The sequence below is a fragment of the Pleurodeles waltl genome, chromosome 1_1 (assembly GCF_031143425.1).
Source record: "Pleurodeles waltl isolate 20211129_DDA chromosome 1_1, aPleWal1.hap1.20221129, whole genome shotgun sequence".
NCBI classification, from domain to species: Eukaryota; Metazoa; Chordata; class Amphibia; order Caudata; family Salamandridae; genus Pleurodeles; species Pleurodeles waltl.
Genome location: NC_090436.1, coordinates 189,730,637 through 189,741,975, shown reverse-complemented (window position 1 = coordinate 189,741,975; position 11,339 = coordinate 189,730,637). Strand labels below are relative to the sequence as shown.

Here is an 11,339-nt window from a genome sequence, read left to right as displayed (position 1 = left end):
GGGCTGACTGGGGAAGGGGATGAGGTGCCTGGGGCGAAGGAAACGCCCACCCTTCTGGGTGAGCAGCCACGGGCAACTGGATGGGGAGCAACTGGGAGGGCAGTGATGGTGGGGGGGTGGCGGAAGATGACAAAGAATGGCTGGGTCCACTAGGGTCCGCCACCACCAGAGAGCTCCCATCAGAGGAGGTATCAGAGTCACTACCGCCAGTGGTAGTGGCCTCCCCCATGGTACTCCCCTCGCCCTCCAACCTACTGGCCCCCTTGGCGTTGGTAGACTCTGAATACTTGGACCGCTGAACCGTGGGCCGCTGCAGCTCCACTCGCTGGTGCCACTGCTCCCTAGCCAGATGATGCTGATGTACACAGACAACACAAGAGTACAGGGGTGGGGAGACAAAACATGAGAGATATTGGTAAATGCCTGAATGGATGTACAAATTTGGTTCACTCATACTCCCACCCAGCTTATACACCAACATGCAGCACCTACAGCTCTAGTCATGCCTATGCCCCTGACTAGTGGCCACAACCCTAGCGCATAACTCTTCTCCCACATGACACAAGGACCTGATGAACTGCAGACCTGCCCCTAATCATCTCAGTGCCCATGGGGGCCGGATCGCTGTAAAACACCTGCCAGAGTACCTGGCACCAGAGAGCATACATACTACAGCACCCTCAGATATCCATCAAAGAGCCATGATATGGTAATGGTACTCACCCCCTTGTGGGTGCCGTGCAGCCTTCAAGCGCCCATCCAAGCCTGGATATGCCACTGCCAGAAAGCAGCGCATTAGCGGGGTCAGGGCCCGACGGGCACCCCTTCCTCGTTGGGAGGACTTCCCTAGCTGGGTCTCGCAGGTCTTCCTGGCCCAGCACCGCAGGTCCTCCCACTGCTTCCTGTAGTGGGTGCTCTGCCGGTTGCAGACCCCAGGGTTCGCACCTCCCTGGCGATGGCCAGCCAGAGTGCCCTCTTCTGATGGGCGCTGACCTGTAGGGGACAAACAGAAAAGAAAAACAGTTCAGAAAATGGCTATGTGATCCCACTGACTATACGGCCCCTATATGACGGACACTTCACAACATAATTTCACCACCTCACTCACGGTACGTGACACACATTCTACGCCTGTGCAGGTACATACTGACAACACATGCATACAGGCATTCACCACCATCACACACTTCCATGCTTGTCATCCGCCTACTCACCTGCTCCTCTGGTCGCCCATATAACTTGGCATATAGGGGTAGGACCCCGTCCACCATTTTCTCCAGCTCCTCCATGGTTAAGGCCGAGGCCCTTTCCCCTGTGACTCGTGCCATTTGAGTTACCAGAGTCAGGACACAGCAGCACACTCAGTGGAGTACTTCCATGCATGGAATCCGGGAGTCAAGTGAACCTGGGGTGACGACATGGCGTAAGCTCAGCGGCGGTGTGCACCGTCACCGCTGGCGGCGATCATGATAGGCCCAGATTCCCCATTGACAACCATGTTAACCAATGAATGGGTGCACGGCGGTGAACACCGCCTTACGCCATAACAACAACTGCCAGCGGAATGAGGTCACTTCCACTGCTACATATCTAGATGGCAGGGGGTTGCCGTTTTACTAGCACGACTCAGAAATTTCCTGGTCATGGGCCCCATGCAGGCCCTATGGACCCCAGTCCTTAGTCGCATGCACACATGACTCCTTTCTCCCCACAACAGTACAGTCTCACTTCATACATGTCACTACAGTTGTACATCATACATTTCTTGTGTGTAACCTACATATTGTACAGCAGTTATTCATACACAACATGTTGTGCATATGTATGTGTGTCCCTCACATGTGTTCTCCACTCGCCATAGGTACAGACCCATGTGGGGCCACGAGGGAGGGCCCCATCTGTGTACAGACCTCTTGTTGATTTGGAGACCATGTTGGAATGGCACATCATTATCAACTACAGACTCAATCGTGCTACAATCCATGAGCTATGTGCATTACTGGATCCAGTACTGAGACCAGCTAATCGGAATCAGCAAGCCATCCCTACTGAGGTGCAAGTGCTCTCTGTACTCCATTTCCTGTCCACAGGCTCATTTCAGGTGACAGTGGGCATGGGTACGGGGTTCTCACAGCCAATGTTTAGCCTCCTCCTGTCCAAAATTCCTGGATGCATTTGTACTACACCTGCAGACATATGTGAAGTTTCCCCAAAGGGCTGATCTCTCTGCCATCAAGTCTGAATGAATTTTATGCCTTTGCTAACATTCTCCATGTGCTAGGTGCCATAGATGGCACCCACCTAGCTCTCATCCCACAAAGAGTAAATGAACAGGTGTACAGAAACAGGAAGAACTTCAACTCAGTGAACATACAATTGGTGTGTACTGCAGACCAGTACATATCACATGTGAATGCCATGTTTCCAGGATCAGTCCATGATTCATTTGTCCTGAGGAACAGCAGTGTACTACATATGATGGATCAACTACAAGGGGACAGAGAATGGCTCATAGGTGAGTGCATATGACACTGGTTCTGTACGTAACTAACAGCCAGGCTATCTCCAAGTAATGGCAGTCAGTTACAGTCCTGTTTCTAACACTTTTGCTGGTGATTCTGGCTATCCAAACATGCACCTGTAAGAAATCCTAGGACAGATGCAGAGAGGAATTAAATGAGGCCCAAGGACGTATTAGGAGGGTGATAGAGCGTACTATAGTCTCCTGAAGGCTAGATTCCGTTGCCTCCATCTCTCTGGGGGGTCCCTGTGCTATGGCCGTGAGAAGGTGTGTAGAATAGTGGTGGCATGCTGCATGCTGCACAAGGTGGCTGTGAGGAAAGCTATTCCCCTACTGGAGGAGGAGGGTGCTGTATATCCAGACCTGCATCATTTGAGAGGGGATGACAGTGATGGTGAGGATGAACAGGGGAATGCGTCCACTCCAGGAACCAGCTGATCCAACTATACTTTTAGTGATTATGAGGTACTGTTCACTGATGATTGATGTTGTGTGCAATGCATAATATCTGTCTGACTTATTCACTATTGGGATGTGGGGTCTGTAGTAATTGACAGTGTTACCTGAATATTGAGGTGGCATGTGCCATGAAAACAAACATTGTGTACATTTCTGTTTACTCCACACAGTGTTGTGCGTGGGGTGCCATTCCTGCAATAAAGGTCTGTTTATGGAATTGACTGGCAAAAGCATTCATATTTACAATTGATTCATCAATATGACAGGGGACATAAGATTTGGTGTACATGTGTTTTATTCGGTGTCATTAATGCATTGATGCGCTTTACAGAGATAGGGAGTGGGCTAATGGTGGATGTCTATTGTAGGTACATGGTGGACGATTAGTGGCAGTGGGTATAGGTCCATCTGTCCCTTGCAAGTTGTTATGTTGCTGTTGGTGGGTGAGAATGGTGGCACAGTGGCACACTTGGGAGTCAGCCCATGTCAGAGTCACTTTTTGGTGGGGGCCTTGGTCTTGGCAGGTGTTCCTGTGCTATATCTGGGTCTGAGGGACCGTTTGAGGGTCTGGTGCTGGGCTGCATGGGTAGGGGTGCTGGACTCCTGTATGTCCTTTGCCAGTGCTACCAGTCCAGTTGCTGCTGCTGATGTAGACGGCTGGTATGTGTCCTGGTCAGTGGCAGGGGCTTCCTGGTTTGTGGAGGGCTCAGGCTGAGTTTGGTGGTGGTGCTGCAGCACCCCTGCTATGGTGGCCATGGTGGCATTGAGTTGTTTCCACTGCTCCATGGTCTCTTGATGTTGGGCTATCTGCAACCTTTGACTCTGCTCCAGGGTGGGCAGGATCTGGCCAATCCTGTTCTGGGTATGGTGGTGTGCTCCCAGGACCTCAGAGTTCACCTCCTGGGCTGCAGCATCCATCCTTTGGCCTCCCACGGGCCACTGATACCCTCTCACTGGGCATAGCCCCTTGTGCCTGTGTCCCAGGCACCGGTCTGGCAGTACCACTTGTACTGGGACCATCGTCATCCTGCCTGTTAGTAGGTGGAGACTCTGGCCTCTGTACTTGTGTCCCGCCAGTCTGTGGCCTGGTTACACTGGTGTGGGGTTGTTTGGCCAGAGGTGATGTTGGTGGTAGGCGGGTCAGTGTTATCCTGGGTGGGGCTGCTGGAGGGTGACAGTCCAGGACTGTGTGACAGGACAGGGTATTCCTCACTGTCCGCACTTCCCTCACCAGTGTCCTGAGTGGTGCCTCTGTCTACATGTGGGGCCATGGCACTCCTTAGCCTTTCCGTCAGGGTGGCATGGGTGGTGGTGCCTGTGGGGGGGGAATGGAAATGTATGTTATATTTACTAAATCGGATGAGGATGCACAGCTCTGCCCTATTTTGTGTAGTTTATTCCCCTTTTGGGCCATGTAGGGACCTATTGTGGGATTGCCATTGCATTTTGCATTGGATGTGGAGGTGCATTGTGGGTGGTGTAGTGTCATTGTGATTCCTTGCAGGGGTAGGTAGCTGTGCACAGGGAGTGGGATGTGGGCCTGTTGGTGGGTTTGTGGGCATGCAGGGTGACTGGATGTAGCAATTGTGGCCTGGGTAGGGTAGGGGTGCTGGTGGTAGTTGGAGGGGTGGGGTGGTGCATGCATTACAAGTGTGGTGGATATGGTGTAATTGTAGATGATTTACCCAAGCCCATTCCTCCAGTGAGTCCAGTGAGGCCCTGAGGGTGCAGGATGGCCAGTACATTTTCCTCCCATTGGGTGTAGTCGGGTGGTGTAGGTGGGGGTCCTCCCCCAGTCTTCTGGACCGCAATGTTGTGCCTGGATGCCATGGACCTCACCTTCCAGCGCAGGTCGTTCCATCTCTTGCGGATGTCGTCCCGCGTCTGTGGATGGTTTCCCACTGTGTTGATCTTGTTTACTATTGTCTGCCATAACTCCATCTTCCTGGCGATAGGTGTGTGCTGGACCTTGCCCCGAAAATTTGTGGCTGGACCTTGAGCCATTGTTCTTAGCTCCCTATCTGTGAAGCGTGGGTGCTTAGGGGGTGCCATGGTGTGTGTTGTGGGTGGTCTGTTGTGTGGATATTGGTGAGGGTGGTGTTGTGTGGTTGGGTGTGTGACTTGTGTGATGTTGCGTTCAGAGTCTGCGTGTTGTGTTGTCAGTTTCAGTTGTTTTATTGGCGATGCAAAGGATTGTGGGGTGTGTATGTGAGTGTTTTATAGTGTTGTGGATGTGTGTCAGGTGTGTGGGTTTCAAAGTTGCCAATGTGTGCATTTCTTGCTGTTGGGTCCCATTGCTGGCCGTGGCGGTCCGTACCGCCAGTGGTCGTTCGACATCCACTATCCGCTGCGGTGATTTGTGCATTATTATTCGGAGGGCGGGGGATTTGTCTGCTTGGCGGTGGTTGGGTGGGTTTCTGCCGACAAGGGCCCTGGCAGTGGCTGCTGATGGTAGCAGAATTTTTGGCGGTTTCTGTTTTTGGTATCATTATATGGTGGGTTTCTGTTCACCGCCAATGGCGGTCTTCTGTTCACCGTCGCCACGGCAGCCAACGGTGTTTACCGCCATGTTCATAATGAGGGCCTTAGTGTCTCTGTACAAAGCACAGGAGGCTTTGTAGGTGTGGTTTAAATAAGCAGCAGTTCAAAATGGTTGCCAGAGGTCAAAACCTTATTGGAATGTAGGGTCTGCAGTTCCCTGCATTGAGCCTGCGGACCTTATTATTGCACTTCTGAAAGTATTAAGCTGACACAACTAACTGAAAAAAACAGCATGGAAATAATCGTTTTTGCAGGAGTCTTACACCTTAGCAACACGCCTTTGACACTCACTAGAGAATGCTCTTGCCAGCCGCTTAAGTCTCACCTAAACTGAGAACATAATACAACTTTGTCCCAGCTAGCCCAGTTCTGCATTCTACTGTGATTGTCAAAAAACGACACTATTCCAAAAACAAATATGTAGATTCCAAAGGTATCTCGAATGTAATTACCTCAGAAACAAGGGCCCTCAGGTCTCATCATCAGGCTTGCTCCACGCCAGACTGGTGCTGCAATGTCTGACGGGACCCTCAATGGGGTCACTAAGCCAAACTTCTGTGCAGAACAGACGAAACAGTGGAGAGAAAAAAGATGAAAATAAAATTGACTCAACTTCCCTCAGGAACTTCCTTTACTTAGTGACAGAGAACGTTGGTCAAGGTTAAAAACAACAAAGTGAGTCTAAGGGGAATAATGACCCTTTGCTCTTGCAAAATGTAGTTAAGAATACTGTTTCTGATACCACTATATAAGTCAATGTGTTTCGCGTATACTCATGTCTTAACAGATCTCTTGGCGCTTCTTCAGGACTGCAAAAAAGTCTTCTCTAATCAAAACAGACAAACTATTCAATGATAATAATGTTTTAGTACAGGTATTTAGTAGTGAGGCTCTACTCACTCAATTATTCAATGGGCCCCTGCACGTATCCCATACCTGGAATCAAAGGAAAGAACAATAATAATATACTGCTAATACTATAAATTATATTTTGTGTATTGTACGAGGCAATGAATATGACAGCACACAAAATTGAAGACTGAGATAATAGTTGCACTCTTATGGAATAAAAAGGAAGATAAAAGCAAAGAAAGAGAAATAGAGACGACGAGCTTACCACCCAATCTGGCGGCACGGCCTCTTTTAAGGAGGGCACCCTGACAATTTGTCATATTACCTAGAAAAATAAGAAAATGTATACCCAAGAATACACTTGACTTTCCATTCAAACAAACCCCCTAACTGGAGTGGATCTAACACATCCTGCTAATCTCAATCATATTGGTCTGTAGTATCGATAATGACAATCTTTTGCTCAGTATAATGTTGAGGACAAAAAATATATAAATTGCATCGCTAAGCTATTGGTGTAAAATCATGAAGGAGTGACCGGAACGAAAACAAAGCAACTTAAACAGAGTTACTGCTGTCAACAAAACTTCTAGTCACTACGGCCAAATCACGATACACTTCGTAGCGGAAAAGGACCAGACACAGTGGCCGTCTCTTGTGTAAGGAAATCTGTCACGCGATCTAACTGTAAGATCGAGGTTCTAGAGTCATGCGGGGAGAGCAACACGACGAGTCTACTTACAGAGCTGAAACTTCGGTGCGAGTTTCCCGGCTGCCACTGAACCTTTAGAGTGTGAAGACGCGGTAACCATGGAAATAAAGGACAAACTCTTACTCGGTGTCCAATCGCAAAATGTCAATGGGAGGAGCGATGACGTGGAGTAGATGCGACGGTAAAGAAAGGACTTAACAGGGAACACTACATCAAAGTGTGTTTGTGACACAGGTGGTCTGAATCAAAATAAAGAAAGGACTAAAAAATCAAATGAATGAATACCAGTATTCAGTAAGGAATGGTAAGGTCAACTACCAATTAGCTGTAATAATCATAGGATATACTCGTACAGGACGGGAGAATCACAAATATGGTTCCATATGCAAAAGTTACAAAAATAGATATTCCTGAAAATAGAATCCAGAGACTAAAAGAAATAAATATCCAACTGTCTTGAGAGGTTACCTCAAGGGAGGACAAACAAATATAAATGAGAGTACAATGAAGGAAGAAAGTAATAACCTTATAGCCAGGTTAAAGAAATGATCTAAAAATTGGTTATTGAGAAACCTGAATGGATTGGAATCATCTGAATCCCCCTGCGATGCTCAACCAGGGTATATCGTCATTAAGCCCCAGAATGTGTGTACCTAGCTTAAACACCCAACGTTGTTCAACTTCTAAAAGCGCTTTCGCAGGTGCTTGCACGACTTCCAAAACAATCCACCAAAAATCATCAGGGGTGTGCTTGGCATCAAGGTAGTGGATGCTCAGTTTTGTCGTAAGATGACCACATCTGATATTACTTCTGTTTTCGTTAACTCTAATCTTAACTGGTCTCGTCGTCATCGCTATGTAGCGTAACCCACATGGACAACGGATCATATGAATGCAATTCCATGTGTTGCAATTAGTATGTTTGTTAAGATACCACAGGCCAATGGGTTCTAATGTAATCATTTTTGTACGTTCAGTGAGGGAACAGACATTACAGTTACCACACGGAAAGTGTCCTTTAACCGGTGGTAGGGACCACAACTGATTTTGGTCGCTGGTCTTATTCACTGATGATGGTCTAGTGTGTACTACTGAGTTTTTTATGTTGAATGTTCTTTTGAAAGCAAACAATGGTTTAGGTATCATGGTTCCTCCACTGGTAGGAATCAACCAATGTTTTTTTATCAATTTTTTAAGAGAGTTAGCAGCGGGTGAAAAAGCTGACATGCAAGTAAGGCGTGATGAAGTATTTTTCAGAGTTGCTGAGAGTAAGACTTCTCTGTTGTTATTACGAGCTTGTTTGCGTGCTGCATTGATAATTCTGGTCAGATAGTGTCTCTGAAATAGTTTTTGCGACAAGTCATCCGCTTGTTGTTCAAATATAGAAACATTACTGCAATTCCGACGTAATCTTAAGAATTGACCAAATGGCAAGTTATCTCATAGGGCTTTCGGGTGGTAGCTTTCATTAAGGAGCAAGCTATTCTGATCAGTCTTCTTGTGGTAGGTACAAGATTGTAGTTTGCCACAGTTGATAGAAATAGTCAAGTCTAAAAAAGAGACGCTCTCCATGGAAACAGTAGAAGTACATTTCAGAAAAGGGTCAAGACTATTGATCCAATCAGTTAAGGAAGGGACCAGTCGAGTGTCACCCTGCCAGATGATTTGGATATCATCAATGTACCTTCGCCAAACCCTAATGTTCTCACAAAAAGGATTTGTTATGTTGAGAATGAAACGTTGCTCAAAAGTATATACAAATAGACAAACCAAACTCGGGGCAAAAGTACTGCCCATATATGTAACGCGAGTCTGATGGCATAATTGTTCTTCAAATTGAAAAAAAAATTCTGTCAGCGCTAGGGTGGCACTGTCGCGTAGGCTCTCATTATTCTAATGAGACTACTGGATTTTGAGCAGCAAGATCGTCCACAGTGTGGGAGACTGAGTCTGACCCACGGTGGGTGACACCTGTTGCTCCGAATCCGGGTTTTGCTCCGGCTAACTAGCAGTGCCTCACCTCGCCCGAAAGGTAAAGATGATTAGGCAGCCGAGCGCATGACATATCGTACTTCTCAGGGAAGTCGTGGCAACTCAGGTCGCATCCGGTTCTCTCATTCACAATTCGGTCTCATATATAAATGACAATAACAGCAGTATAAGTTTTAAAGATTGGTTTAATAAAACAACTGCATTTTAGATAGCAAAGCGTGAGCTCCAATAACCAGAACGACACAACACAACAGTATTAAAATGGTGACGATGAGAGTGAAGCATAAGTATAATGCTATCATACTGCCACTAGAATCAATGGACTATTTTCTATCTAATCATATTTCGAGCACGGTATGTTAAACTCTAATCCTGCTTTTCAGGTTCCCCTAGGAGGACATCAACCCTCATACCTGAGCAAAGGCCTGTAATCTGCGTTAGCATCTGCAGCGAAGCATTCGGCGTACAGTTGTGGTTCCATGGCTGGAATCTCCCTGTTGACGTGTAATGGGACTAGAGAGTGTTTTTATAATTAACACAGCTGATGTTCTAAGAAATTGTCCCTACGTAAGGATGTGTATTTTCTACGAATGTTGGAGGCTAAACTTCTACCACATTTACCGGCAATGTACCAGACTTTAGCCTTGACTGAAGCACAGAGTGATCAAAAATGTGTTATTTGAGAACACAGTGCTGGACTAAGCAAAAACAGTTAGATAGAAGAAAATTAAACAAGACCGTAAAAATGGTTATTGTAAAAATAACAATGCAAAGCTGAATAAAATATATCTAGGTCAAGGTGCACAGTGGCCTAATGTATTAAACTAAAGTGCATGCAGCTATAACTAAAATGGCTACACAACACCCTCCCCTTGTCGGTAGAAAGTGGTTCAAGCCAAAACAGAAATTTCTCAACATAAGATATACATATAAAACCCTACTCAATTTTGACAAGTTAAAAGGACACACAAGCACACTACTTGGCAATTTAAAACATGAGCACGTGGTTTTTAACCGAATTCAATGAAAATGTCAATTTAGAAAAGTTCCAAATCAAGCACGAGTCATGAAAAGCAGGAGATCCTCCACTTCGGCAAATGACAAAACCGGAAAGTCAGCGCCAAAAATAATCGAGGAGCAGGTGTGTTCCATAGCCCCAGTATCAACCAAGGCGGCGTCCCATGGAGTGCCCATTGATGAGTTGATGGCAACTTCCTCCAGGAAGGGTAACTCATAATTAGCTTCACGTAGCAAACGCAGCCTCAGTGCGCATGTCTGGTAATGAACCCTCAGCGAGAACATCAACAGATCAGCATCTATTGCTGGGGGGCGCTGCCGTGAAAGACAAACTTCCAGTGCATGTTCAAAGGAGCACCAGAGGCACCGGAACACGGGCTGCACACAATACAAAACCGTTCTGAATGACAAGGACCAGTCACATTACAAAATGCTGCATCATACGTTCATGACACAGCTGCGCTGATGGGAGCAGCGTCATTTGTCCTTGTTGCATCGGGACAGCCATTGCGCATAAACAACAGCAATAGCAAGATGCCGGCTAATAAAGCCAAAGTTATCGGAAATCCCCCAAAAATACTACCCAAAATTGAGTGGCTAGGTGAAGGTATCAAACCAAATATGGAGGAGAAGGTGTGAACAAAACCAGAACCGACAGCTTTGAAAAAATGTGCTAATCTAGACGTGCTGGACGCATTAAATATTCGTCCCACGAGTTCACCAAAGTGTCTCAGAAAGTTCGTATGTAACAGGGACTGTATTTCTGCTGATGACCTTGCCACTTGAAGTGCGTAGGTCTCGCGTGCAGATGTAAGGGCCACATGCTTTTGAAACAATAAAGCCTTGAGTCTACTTAACTTGTCAAAATTCACATTTGAAGTAGCAATGTGAGGCCAGATATCGGCTACCTCCTTCATTTTAGTGGGGGGAAAAAGTACGTTCCCGCAGCATGTAACGACCTTAGAGACTGAAACAACGTAAACTATTCCGGCTTGCATGCCACAACAGTCTTCACTATTGAGAAGGACGTAGCTGCCGTTTGAAAGCACCTGGAACATAGGTCTAATCAAGGGGACTGGAACTCCCTTAAGATAACAAGCCAAGTTTGCAGCCGAGGCATTACACGCCCCATGCAAGGACAGCTGTTTACAAATCATTGAATGGCTGACAGAAGTCTTGCATTAACTACCGCTAAGAAAGACCTCTTTCATGCCATTGAAGCATTTGTACGAGAAGGGAAGCTCC

General features: G+C 46.8%; 1 long non-coding RNA gene across 1 annotated transcript; it reads right to left on the bottom strand.

Moving 5' to 3' along the window:
* Positions 1-5,984: 5,984 nt before the first annotated feature.
* On the bottom strand, positions 5,985-7,130 carry LOC138302473 (uncharacterized). The gene is made up of 3 exons (XR_011205400.1): positions 7,116-7,130; positions 6,422-6,457; positions 5,985-6,076 (listed from the first exon to the last, which is right to left on the bottom strand). It is a non-coding gene; the product is annotated as an uncharacterized lncRNA (long non-coding RNA).
* Between the last annotated feature and the right edge of the window lie 4,209 nt (positions 7,131-11,339).